The following is a 14,101-nucleotide window of genomic DNA, read 5'->3' as shown; positions in this document are numbered from 1 at the left end:
TTAGAAAATTAATATGTAGCTGCCCCTGGCTGCCTGTTATGAGGCCATTGATAGTTTGCCAAAACTCTAAGCAGCCCTCCCCCGGAATAATTGCCTGCCCCTGCTCTAGAACTTCCCTTATATTAGACAGCTATTGATTATTTTCCTGGAGATTTCTTGTTGGAGTCACCAGGTGCTAATCTGAAATTGAATCCAGGAACATTCACTCTAAGTCCACAGCTTTAAACTCAGAGCAGAATAACTAGGATGGAGGTTGACTGCACAGCCCTCTTACTAGGATTGTCTCAATAATGTATGTACATATTCCAGATTTTATAAAATGAGATTTTGAATACCTGAGCATATTTTCCAAACTAAGGAAGCCCCATCTTGGATTTGAGCTGGAACCAGACCAGGGCAGGTCTGGCTCCAGCTTTGGCCCCAGGCTGGGGAGAACATGGAGGAGAGTAGAGTGGGAAATCTGCAGCCTGCCCCTCCCCACCCACTGATTTCCCATACTTGTGCCTGCCCTTTGCTCCCCTCCCAGCTTACCTTACCCAGTTACAGATTCAGTCAGTTATCAGTTATTGCTGAATGCATAATTTCTATGTACTAAAGAATATTTCTGAAAATACTGGCTCCAAGTCTTAAATTCTGCCATATTAATTAATTGAAGTTAACTGTCGGAACATCAACAGATAATGTGCCAGTAATATCTAACTGTGCTGAAAGGCTTATCAATAAATTATACGTGTAAGAGAAAACTTTCAGGCCTCATATCAAAAGCTGTCTTACTGCTTTTTGTTGGCACATTCCACCTGGTACACCCATGGTTTAAGTGATAATGTTTCAATTTACTATAAACTTTTTGAAGACATTCCTGATGTCCTACATAGATATGAATTACATTCGTGCATTCTTTATTTGAGTATATAAGACAGGCTTTTTTGAGAGTTATTGTGATGTTAAATATATAGCAAAGCACTATGTACATAACAATTTTCTTGAAATGTTTTATTCAGCCGGACATATTTTAGAGTGAATCTTAAAAGGATCAGGTTAGATGAGCTCTGTAAAGTTCACTGCTTAGTCAAAGTGAAAGATGTTTAGTACTCCAAGCTTTTGGTAAGGCTGGGAAAATTAAAAAAAGCAAAACAAAAAAACCCACCCAAAAACCCAAAACAATCCTTCCCAACCCTGCTTGTACTTTTCTACAATTTCTGCCTGCAGCTTCTGTTTCTGGAGAAAAGAAAATACAGTTCACACACACTGAAGGACTTAAAACAAGAATGTAGTTTTGATTTGCTTGAAAAAACGTAATTAGGGTTGGGGAAGATTAGTGAGAGAAGCGTTTCTTTGATTCAAAATGGTCACCCATTCATCAATTAGAGATTAACACCAAAAAGCAGAATTTGAAACTGGAACCCTTATGTACACTTTGAAACTTAGATCCATCATAACTATTTTCTTTTTCATTTTTTGCAACTAATATCTTCTACCTTAGCCTTCTGAGTATCATCAAGTGTTTTCATCACTTCATTACTAATTGAGACATATCTATCAGTATGGTCTACGTCAGGGGCGGGCAATTATTTTGGGTGAAGGGCGGCTTACTGAGTCTGGGCAAGCTGTCAAGGGCTGTATGGGTAGTCCCACCCCCTAACCCCTGACCTTTGCCACTCAAACTCACTCCCCTTGTCCTGGGAAGCACTCCTTTCACCAAGGGGTTTTGCCATTTCAGAACCAGAAAAATGCCAGATTATATTCTAAAAAGCAAACATTTACAGCATTCATTAATTTGATTTCAAAAAATATTTTTGTCCTAATTCACATGTGTTTGTGTAGTGTAAATAGAGGTGATCACACAATAACTTAAAATGAAGTCTTACTCTTGTATATCATGGGGCGTGCATATAGGTTTGTGGTGGGTTGTGAGTGTGTGGGTATGTGGCGTATGGGTGGGTATGGGGTTTGTGGGGGGAAGAGTATGGGTGGAGGGTGGCTGGGATGTATGAGGGGGTGTGGGGGTCTGCATGTATGACAGTGCGAGGGGGCTGTGGGTGCATGTTTATGGTGTGGTGTATGTGTGGGACTCACCCTTTGAACACACAAACACAGACACTTTTCTTCTGCCTGCACACACAGACACACATACACACAGATGTACTGGCATGGCCCCGTGCTCCCCAGTCCAACTGGGAGTCATGTGTTGCCGAAGCATTTTGGGGGCAGAAAGAGTATAAAATGGCTGGGGGTGGGCAGGGCTGGACTGCTCAGTTCTGCTGAGGGCTCCCCCTGGGTCTTTGACTGGCAGCCAGGAGCAAATAAATATTAATTTACTAATTTTTTAGGGGCCCTGTGGGCTGGATAGAATGGCCTGGTGGGCCATATTCTGTCCACCTCTGGTCTACAGTGAATTGCTTTTTGTATTGGCCAAATACATAGCAATAGCAATTTACTATACTAGGGGCATGTCTACATGTGCCCCTGACTGCATAGTTGGGGCTGCGCTGTCATTTAGTTAAAGCAAGTACTAAATGACAGCATAGTACTCGCCAGTACTGCACAGTCCCAGTTGCACGCGGGTCATTTCTGACCCTATGTCGCCATAGCAATGAACTATGGCAAAATAGCTCATTGCTACAGCGAAGTAGCATCTCATGTAGATGCACCCAAGACCACATAAATGAAAAACACACACAAAACCCATTTTGACCAAACAGTTGCAAAGAAGGTACCTATAGGACATTTTAAGAGATTGCTCTATTAAAAAATGAACAATCTATTCATATCGTATGAAAATGAATTCCTTCCATTCTAACTGAAACTAAAGAGGATGTTAATCAGCAACTATTAAAGTTAGACAGCAAATCCAGATTAAAATTCTTGGCAACAAGTTCCTGAAGACTAGAAGAAAATTAATATTATATCAAACATTTAAAATTGGTAAATGGAGCCAACACAAGTAGTCGTCATCTTGGCAGCTCCATGAAATAGCATCTCCATGAGTACTTCTTTTCCAGTGAAGAATACAGATTCCCCACTTAATACACACCCCCCAGTATTGGGGGCTCATTTGTGGGAGGAAGGTACAAGCTGTATGTGATAAAAAATTATAGTTCAATATTTGGATGATTTTACAAGCTGGACTGACAAATGAAGTAGTTGATGTAACAACTTCTGAGAAATATTGCTAACTCACATTTTCTATTTCTCACATTTTCTAAATATTGCTAACTCACTCAGTTATATTGCTAACTCACATTTTCATTGCAACATTTGCATTTTAATATGGCCAAAGTTATATATCTAGGAACAAAATTAGAGGTAATATAATCAAGGTAGTTTCAGAATAAGGTACTTTATTCTGGAAAGCAGTGACTCAGAAAAGGATTTGGGGTGATTAGCTGACCAGGAGTTCCAAGTGAAATACTATAGCTAGAGGATCTAATATAAACCTTGGATGCATGAACAGTGGACAAGAAGCTGAATATGAGCCAACAAGTGCTCTTGTTGCCAAAGTGGCTAACGGCATACAGAGTTGCTTTGGTAGGAGTGTGGCCAGCAGGTCAAGGGAAGTGATTATTCCCCTCTGTTCAGCACTGGTGAGGCCACATCTGGAGCATTGTGTCCAGTTTTGGGCTGCCCACTACAGAAGAGACATGGACAAATTGGAGAGTCCAGTAGAGGGCAACAAAAATGGGTTAGGGGGCTGGGGCTCATGACTTCTGAGGAAAGGGTGAGGGAATTGAACTTATTTAGTCTGGAGAAGAGAAGACTGAGGCAGGATTTAATAGCAGCCTTCAACTACCCTCAAGTGTGGTTCCAAAGAAGATGGAGCTGGACTGTTCTCAGTGGTGGCAGATGACAGAACAAGGAGAAATGGTCTCAAGTTGCAGTAAGGGAAGTTTAGGTTAGATATTAGGAGAAACAATTCTCATTAGAATGATAGTAAACACTGGAAAAGGTACCAGAGAGGCTCTGGAAGCTCCATCCTCAGAGGTTTTTAAGACTCAGCTAAACAAGCCTTGTCTGGGATGATATAATTGGGGATGATCCTGCTTTGAGCAGGGGGTTGGATTAGATGACTTCCCTTGGTCCCTTCCAACTCTAATTTGCTATGATTCTATGATTCTAACAGGGTCCTATCGAGTAAGAATGAGGAGGTTATATTACAGCCACTCTGGGGACTTGTATGACTTACAGAAATAGCATGGCTATTTCCGGGTACAAAGAAAAATCTTGAGAATGATGAAAGGGCTGAAAAGCACTTATAGTCAGACTGAACAGTTAAATCTGTTTTGTTTAAAATGAATGTTAAAGGGCGACTTAATCACAGTCTAGAAGTACTTATACAGGGGAAATAAATTTCATAACAGGAGCTATTCAGTCTATTAGACAAAGTCATGATGGGATATAATAGGGGTCTCCAAAGTGGGGGGTGCGCAAGACAATCCACTGGGGTGCAGGAAGAAAATATTAGAGCTTCTATTTATATTTATATAAATATACATATATTGGGGGTGCACGCTCAAATATTTTTTACTGATTGGGGTGTGCAAATACAAAATTACAATATTGGGGGTGCATGCTCAAACATTTTTTACTGATTGGGGTGCACAAATACAAAATTACATATATTGGGGGTGTGTGCTGAAAATTTTTTTACAGATAGGGGTATGTGAATATAAATATACATATATTGGGGGTGCGTGCTGAAAATTTTTTTTACTGATAGGGGTGTACGATCGAAAAAGTTTGGAGACCAGTGGGATACAATGACTAATTGAAATTAGACAAATTAGACAAATTCAGACTAGAAAAAAGGCCCATGTAAAATTAACAGTAAAGGTAATGAACCACTGGAACATAAGCTATAGTTGATTCTTCATCACTAAAAGAGATTTTTAAATCAGGATTAGATGTTTGTCTGAAAGAGTTGTTCAAAATGTCTCCCCTAAATCTTGTCACTGAAGAATATATTGTCTTTCATTATCAGTTAAAAACAAGTAAGAAAACTAGAAATCCTCTCCTGTCAGAACCAGAGCAGCAAACCAAAGTATACTTCATTAGACAGCCACTTTTTAAAAAGAAAATAATCAACAAAATGAGGGATGTAACTGGCTGAAGATTTTATACCCTTTATAACGAGCAGAAAACAGGCCAGTATGGCACCTTATAGAGTAACTTATTCAGATAAGCACAAGCTTTCATCAAAGTAGACTACAGCCTATGAAAGCTCATGTCTTTCTGAACCAATTAGTCTATAAGGTACTGCCAACCCTCCTTTTGCCTAACGTTACACTGGCCTGGCTAACTACTTTCTTCCCTCCCTTAAAACTGTTATAAACTGTAGCCAATCTATTTGTTTTTTGAAAATGTATCATTAGTTAACAGCATAAATATAAGTCAGATGTAAACAAGACCTTCATCAGAGACCACTATATGCACTAGCTTGGTATCGCTAAAAAAGGGACTTATATACAGATTTCTGCCACATGTAAAATAAATCCATATTCTAAAACATAACCGTTATATTATCTTATAGATATATGTGTACATATTATTTTACCAGAAGTGTTGCATCATGAAATTGAGGTGACAGAAAATGTTATGGATGCTGAAGGAATAAAACTCAGAGCATTTTTAATTTCTTGCGCTGTAATTTGTCATGTGGCTCCCATTTTAGTCTGTGCTTTGTTTTTGAGAAATGAGGTTTTGAGGCGTGAGAAATATGATCAGGTTTATCTTGGTCCCTTTATGCCTATTTTGCCACATAACAAAACCACCACACAACTTGTTGTCAACTGACAGTTTAGGTCTAAAAGTCAGCAGTGCCTTTGAAATGACAGAAATATTGCAGATCAGGTCTGGATTTCACTGGCAGAGCCATGTGGGATAGCTTGCATAGTGTCTGAATGCACCATAGTTGGCAATTTGCTTTTATGATAACGAAATTCAAACACAAATGAAGGAAAGAAACCCCAAACATTACTTTTGCTGGATAGAAACCTTTTTCTTAAAGTTCCGTCTTAACATGACTTTCCTTGGCCTCTAAAATACTTGTTTTCAGAAGAATTGGTGAAGCACTTTTTTCTCACGTTATTGTTGAAAAAAAATTTCTAATGTATTGAAAATAATGCTAAATAGAAGAAACAGCTCAGCAATCTTGTGAAATCATTTACTGGATCTCTGAAAAGTTAAGGATCCCCAACTTAGCCGTGAGGCTTTAAAATTTGACAGGATAGAACCTCCAGGAGATTTACTATAGCTTCATTAGAGACCAAACTTAATACATAGGCTAAGCAGCACATGCTGATGGCTTGTTTGGTTTAATTAATTATTGGTTAAGTGTTTGATTTCTGTACCTTTGAAGATTTCCTGCAGCTGATGTGCCTGGGTTAATTTTCATACCATTGAAAGAAGTCTGTATGTCTAGTCTAGTAAGTTTATTGCATCTAGGACCTGCAAAGAGATCAAAATGAGTTAGTACTGCTGTATATCATACATTTCAGTTGTCTCATGAGGCCTGGTCATCTTGGAATTTAAACTGTGCTTGGAGAACCAAATTATTTCAAGCGTAATTACTTTATTTAATCAAGGCCTAAATTAACAAATTGTCACTGTTAAGATAATGAAAACATAATAGAATTGAAAACAAATGTAAAAGCTTCTTGGTATCTTCATGCTATCTTGATTTCTGAAGTACTTAATACATAGCTGTGCCTAGAGCCAAAGCATCAGTTTGGACCTCCAGTTAAGAAAACCCACAGGAACATTTTATTTGGGAAAAATTAATTCAAGGAATCAACAGACAAACAACCATGAGGCAAGTCAGAGTGCAAACTTAGAACACATCAGCCAATCTATCGAGACCGCAAATGCAAATTTATACACTGCTAACTGTAAATCCATTTTTAATGAAGGATAAGCTATTCTAAATTTGCCATGGAGTAGGAGCATTCACACATGTAATTCTGATCATTTAGTTTTTAGCATACTCCAAAATTTTCCTTATGTAATGATCTTAAGATTCATAGAACAATACCACTATTATTCAGTAAAGGTTTGCCATAACAATAGACAGCTGTAGAGAGCTCTTATGAAAGAGTTGTTTAATTTATAATGACAATTAAAGACAGCCTAATTGTTTATAATTTACTGTGTCTTGTGATATATATTGTAGTAGAAGGTAAAAGTAATTAGTAGTTACACTCCCTATAAGAAAGTCCTACTAAATGATATCTTTGGGTTTGGAATCTATTTTAGAATTTAATAGAAAGACCTCTCCTCTTTATACTATGTTAAAGGATGGTTCTAAACACTGGTGGACAAAGATACCCATCCTATTAAATTCCATAAGGTTTTCAAGTATTTCTAGTGAATCCTTGTAATCCTTATTTTAGAGGACCTTACATTCTGTAGGATCTTGCCATGTTAATTTTTATGTACTCCATCTGTCAGTTTATCTTCTTGATAATTTGTAAAAAATTAATAATTTGCAGTTGCTGTATTTGTAATTTGTTTGAATTTATCCGTGTCATTTTTAGAGGTTTTGGATACAGTTTTTCTTTAACTTTGGCCTATGTAAAACTCAATTGAGCCATCAGTTAAATTTAACATGTCTCTTTTTCCTGTAGTAAGTGTCAGCCATTTCATAGCTTGTGTTATCTCTTGTGACCCAAGCAGATAGCCAAAATGTGGGGTTTAAGTTATTTCAGTTAGAAGAAATTGGTGGTCTTGTAGCTTTCATTTAATTCTATTTACATGCAATAATGTACTTTCCTGAGCAGAGTACAAAGTAAACAACAGAAGACAGTTTTCCTGTTCATAGCACCAAACCTTTTTCATGTGAAGCAAGCCTATCCAGAAGCCACCCTATCTCTTTGCTTCATTCAGAAGTCTCTCTTGACATGTCTACACCACAATGGTGTCCTGGCCAGGACTGCTCTGAGCACACAGGCCACCTTCTAAAACAATTCACATGCACACTCCAGACTTGGAATATTGGTCAGGGTCCTTGAGAATTATCCCCAGTGGTTGCTCTCAAGCACACCAGAGACAAAAGCCTGAAGAGCTGCTCCCGACTGATGCCCCAGAATGTCTTCGCAGTTGTGTTTCTGAGTGTGGAATATACTGTGAGTGTATCTACATGAGATGCTTTACTGTATAGTAGATTAATCTACACAGTACTAATTAGTGTACAGTAGACTTATGTACTACAGCATCACTATCTACATGTGTGCACATTTACTGCACAGTATATTACTCTTCTGTGCAGTTAGTTACTACCCATAAATACCAGTAGTAAACTAACTGCACAGTAGATACTGTGCAGTAAGTAGTGCATATGTAGATGCTGGCTGGGAGCAAATTTGCTCCCAGTCAGCCCCTACATTAGGGAGCCACAGGGGACTGGGAACTCCCCTGGTCCTGGCACTCTCAGCTCCTAGCTTCCTCCAAGAGCCAAGCAGTGCCAGGACAAGGTAAGCTCCCTGCCCACCACCTCCTTCCCCCACCCTGGTGCTGCTCAGGTCCCAGCTTCTCACAGGAGCTGGGAGCTGAGTAGCGCTGGAACTCAGGAGCTCCCTGCTTCCCCACATAGACTGGAGCTGGCCAGGAACAGGTCCCAGCCAGCTCTGGGCTGTATGGAGAGTTCTCCGCAGCATGCAGCCTGTGAGATGGCTGGGACCTGCCCAAGAATGGTACAGTTCCCGGCCAGCCCCAGGCTGTATGGGAAAGCCCGCTGGGCACAGGGCTTGTCCCCATGTGCATGGGGTGGGAGAGCTCTGCAGCAGCAGTGCTCTCCCAGTCTCGTGTATTTCAGGACCTCTCCTGATGCGTACGGGCCCAGAAGACAGGTGCCACTACAGCTGGCAAAGTTCTCCTAGTCTTCTGTGGATGTGGACCAGCCCTGTGCTCCCTGCCAGCCCCCAGGCTAGCTCTCAGGGGAAGCATGGAGCTCCCCCTTGCTGCTACAGGGGGGCAGAATAGGGCGGGAACAGTCCTGTACCTGGCTACTCCTATTAGGAGCAAATCTGCTCCCAAGCATCTGTAGACATACTCCTGGGTAGGGTTACTGCACGGTATTTTTACCACACAGTAGGCCTATTTCGAATTAATAGCACAGTAACTAATTGGGTATAAATTTGATACCTGCATGACGCTCAAGTTGGCATAAGTTTTCATATTTACTGCGCAGGACAGGCGTCCATGTATAGACTTGCACTCATACTGTATTGTAATTTTGGTTACTCCCCAGTAAATATACACCTGTAGATGCACTCAGTTATTATTAAGCTATAAATAGCTGAAAATTACATTTCTTTAAAACTTACCTTTTTCTGATGAAAGAAAGAAATATTGTCATCTTTTTCCACACTTTTCCACAATTCAATTTCTTACTACAATAAATATCAAAAATAGGAATCTTAAAATCAATGCTGAACAATAAGCTAACAATTTTAATGGGAAGAAATAATAATAAAAAGCATTAGTTATTCTCTGCACTTTTATCAAGCATATATTCCAACACAGTAAATAAATGTTACGTTGGGCAGAGGGTTTTAAGCTTATCCCATGGCTGTCACGGAGAGTAGATTGTCTTTCATTTCAATGGGCAAAGTTTCAGTATAATGGGCTAGTTTATTTGCCAAGCTTTCTTAGTATACTGAGAAGTCTCTGTTGCACATGCAGCTCCTTTCTTCAGAGGAGTAGCTTGAGAATATCTGGTAGCTATAGGTGGCAGTAGCTTTCTAATTCTGTTACTAGATAGAAAAAGCAAAAACACAGAAGGCCCTATTTAAACTCTAACCATAAAGTTTGTGGTTAAACTTTATCCTCCATAAATTGAGAAAAAACTGCATCTGCTATGAAATTTTCAAGTTGATAATGGCTGTGAAAACCAGTAAGTCTACTGGGGTTTTCTACCTTCAAATATTAAGTCCAGAGTCTAAAAAGGAGAAAGGTAATATAGAACGCAAGCATATAGCTATGAAATAATCAGAGGTAAAAAAAAAAAAAGTATACAGCTCTACTTCATAATACAGTTTTTCTCACTTTCTAAAAGGATTGATTATCTCAAGTTTGTAGTATCTGTGCATTTTCTGTCTACAGTTTTCTAATTTACATAAGCAAATGCTGATGTGATAGTTAAGATAATCAGAGCAGCAGGGTGGCTACACATTAAATGAAAGCAAAAACGTTTTGTTCTCAAATAAGGTTATACATATAGGTATAAGTAGCCACTGAGGAATTGCCTCTTTCAGTGAATACTGTACTCTGCTGATCCATCATGCTGGGCCATGATACTATGAATTACAGTACTGTCTCCAAAAAGTAAGTCACATCAGGCAACATTTATAGTACACAAAGTGCAACATTATATCTAAGCACAAGTGGACCAGTTGGATAAAATTAAACCCCGAATCAACCATAAGTAGTTACACTGCGTAAATATTTGTTCCTTATCTGTTGTTGCATTTTCAGTTGTCAAATCAGTTTGCAAAGATTATACTTTGATTTGAGATATAGCTATCTATGGATTTTTTTTCTCTTTCAAAATCATTTGGAAACAGACATTTTAGTTTTGGTTTTATCAGAATTCATGTGCAAATGAGATGCAGGCTGAACCAGGCTGGACAAAGCAGTATTAAATGCAGTAATAGGGAATAGCCCTCTGTGGGCAAGGGAATGAACTATACAACATAATAGGTAATTTCTACTTCTAATACTAACATGTGGGGAATCCTGAGGGGGCATAAAACCAGCAATCTGCCAAACCCTTACATTAGGGGGAGGAATGTATGAGTTGGGCTGGGGCCAGAGCACACTATGGTCTGTTAATCTTTGTCAGTGTCATGGTCTCTGGAGGGCCATCACAAGCAGCACAAGATACAGCAGCTTTCACACTGCCAGAAGCCAGTTCAGAGCTCAGCCAGAAACAGAATCAAGCAAAGCAGAAAGAAGTCTTTCAGCTCCCCGGTCTCAGCTGCACCATGTTCTGAGCACTGGCACATCTGAGAACAGAGACCATAATCCTCATTTATAGGAAGGAGAAACCAAGGTGTAGACGGGATCTGTGATTAACACAAAATCACCCGATCAGTTGGTAACAGAGCTTGAAAGAGAACTGAACTGCTGATTGCTAGTGCCAAGCCTTGGTCAACGGAACATGTTTTTTTCCCCCACATAACTGGATTGATCACATTTCAGCACTTTTTGCTCCGCAAAAAAAATTGACATAATTAAAAGTTGTAAAAAAACAAGGATAGTACAATTTCCTTGTTGTGTTTCCCCAATGATGCTCATCCCTGACTAGCCCAGGAGCCATACAAAGTCAGTCTTAACCAAATATACATTGCAAACTTGCAATAGTTGTACCATGAGCAATAGAGAGAAAGAGATCCAATACATTGCACTGTTCATGATTACAGGAAAGATATACTCCATGCATGCAGTAAACAATGACAACAAAAACTCTTTTGATATAATTTTCTATGAAGAGCCACAGGTGCTACACTGAACAACTATTATTGGCTAAGGAAGTCTGGTCTGGATATCCCTGTTAGGCGCTCACAGTCTGGTGTATACACAAGGGATCAGTGGTCAGGTCAGCCATAATATGAGAGCATAGGGAAAGCTTTACAAGTGTTAGAAGAAAAAAAAAATGAGAATAGTAAATCATTCTTTCATTTTCGAAAAAAAATTATTAAGGGATGTCTTTGTTTTGTGGCTGTTGCTTGTTGTAGTTACATTGCTGGGTGGATAGTGAAGGTAAGGGCCAGATTTTCCCTCAGAAATATAAGCAGAAATCCCAGTGAAATCAAGGATGGTTGCATACAAGCACCAGAAGAAAGATTTTGGCCACAATCTTGCCATTAAAAGGAATATTTCTCTTCTATTATTGTTGTTGTTATGGGAAACAAATTGGGTGAAGATTTTTTGGAAGGAAAAGTGATTTACAGTGGCCAAGAAAGTAAAAAGCAGAGAAGAACATGAAAAATAATAGTCAAGATGCACAAAAGCTAATGAAGAAAGAACAGCTAAAAAAAAAAAGAAAATTGCTGAGGGAAGAGACCTAAAAAGCAGCCCTCAAATTTTCCTTGTTCACATTAAAGAGTTGACTGTGCACATATGGCAGCAGTTGCATTTTCTTCTGTGCTTCAGTTATCCATGTTTTTCCTGGACTGGAATTAATTGTTTCTTATCTTTTTTGCTCTGCTCACCACTGTATCCCATATGTTGGATAATGCTACACAGATACATAAGAAAACAAAGACAAAGATCATCACCAGCAGCTATATAGTAATGGAACACTGTGATTACAGCAACCTTATTGTCTGCATGTGCACATGCACACACAAGAAAATAAAAGCAGTGAGCTAGCATAGAAGAGTGATACTTTTTTTGAAAAAGTCACTGGATACTACATATCAGTAAAGATTTAAGGCATTATCCAATACTCATTTAACCTAGTAGTGATTTTTTTTTACATCTACTTTAGTAGCATTAGATTGGATTAATGATTACTTTGAGTTGGTTCTGCACCAGCCCAAAGGGACTACCCTGCCTAACATGATGTGGGATGACCAGGGTGGGGAAGAATATATGCCCACTATTGGTGTGGATCTTGTGAGGGAGCATCTTGAGAGGCTGGACCCTCATAAATCAGCTGGACTGGATAGGTTGCACCCAAGAATGCTAAAGGAATGGGCAGACATCATAGTGCAGCCACCGGTGAGGATATTCAATAACTCGGGGCACTCAGACGAAATACTTGAAGAATGGAAGAGGGCCAATGTGGTGCTCATCTTCAATAAAGGGAGAAAAGAAGACCTGGGAAGCTATAGGCCAATCAGTTTGACCTCAGTCCCTGGGAAGATTTTGGAAAAAATTACCAAAGAAACCATTCTAGACAGGCTAACAGAAGGCAGCATTCTGAGGGACAGCCAGCACGGGTTTGTTGTGTGTAAGGTCTTACTTGACCAATCTCATTTTCTTCTATGACCAGGTGACATATCACCTGGACAAAAGGGAAGAGGTTGATGTCATATATGTGGACTTTAAAAAAGCCTTTGACCTGATGTCCTCATGGAAAAATTGGGCAACTGCGGCCTTGACTACTGCAAAGTTTGATGGCTGGGGAATTGGCTCCAAGGTTGGACCCGAAGTGTGGTAGTTGATGGAACTGAATCACCATGGCACTCCGTGTCCAGTGGCATCCCCCAATGCGTCATTCTTGGACCTGTACTCTTTAATGTCTTTATAAATAATCTGGATACTAGTATCAAAAGTGGACTGGCCAAATTCGCTGATGACACCAAACTTTGGGGAAGAGAGTCCACACTTGAGGACAGGCTGGTGATCCAGGCCGACCTTGATAGGCTTCCAAGGTGGGCCAATGAAAACCTGATGGCATTCAATACGGAGAAATGCAAGGTGCTCCACCTCAGGAATAAAGACTCGCATCACACTTATAGTCTCGGCAATACTACACTCACTAGCACCATGACCGAAAAAGACTTGTGGGTCATGATTGACCACAAGATGAACATGAGCCACCAATGTGATACCGCAGCTGGAAAAATGAATACAACTCTGGCTTGCATCTACTGATGCATCCCGAACAAGACCCAGAATGTCATCCTCCCACTGTACTCGGCCTTGGTGAAGCTGCAGCTAGAGTACTGCATCCAATTCTGTGCTCCTTAATTTAGGAAGGACGTAGAGAAGTTTGAAAGAGTCCGAAGGAGAGCCATGTGAATGATTAGAGGGCAAGAGAACAGGCCTTATGGAGAGAGGCTGAGAGCTATGGGACTCTTCAACCTGGAGAAGTGCAGGCTCGGGGGTGACTTGGTGGCAGCCTATAAGTACATAAGGGGTGTGCATCAGGATCTGGGGGAGGTTCAAACTCCTGCAAAACCGTTTTAGGCTGAACATAAGTAAAAACATCTTTACTGTCTGAGCTCCCAAAGGCTGAAACAGACTCCCCCTATAGGTGGTGCAAGCATCTACTCTGGACACTTTCATAGTTTCATAGTTAGTAGGGTCGGAAGGGACCTGAGCAGATCATCAAGTCTGACCCCCTGCCATGGCAGGAAAGAGTACTGGGGTCAAATGA

At 39.9% G+C, this 14,101-nt stretch overlaps 1 protein-coding gene across 2 annotated transcripts in view; it reads right to left on the bottom strand.

Moving 5' to 3' along the window:
• SULF1 (sulfatase 1) overlaps positions 1-14,101 on the bottom strand; it is a 170,511-nt gene that overhangs the window by 127,254 nt on the left and 29,156 nt on the right. For both annotated transcript variants that reach the window (XM_019549006.1, XM_019548996.1), the window contains exons 2-3: positions 9,318-9,383; positions 6,348-6,444 (exon numbers count right to left, since the gene is read on the bottom strand). The gene's annotated coding sequence lies outside the window, so the exon portion shown is untranslated. The remainder of the gene's footprint in view (positions 1-6,347; positions 6,445-9,317; positions 9,384-14,101) is intronic.

This window comes from Crocodylus porosus, unplaced genomic scaffold (genome assembly GCF_001723895.1).
Source record: "Crocodylus porosus isolate Cpor-Errol unplaced genomic scaffold, CroPor_comp1, whole genome shotgun sequence".
Taxonomy (NCBI): Eukaryota; Metazoa; Chordata; order Crocodylia; family Crocodylidae; genus Crocodylus; species Crocodylus porosus.
Note: the sequence above shows the minus strand (reverse complement) of the source record. Positions and strands in the feature narration are given on the sequence as shown.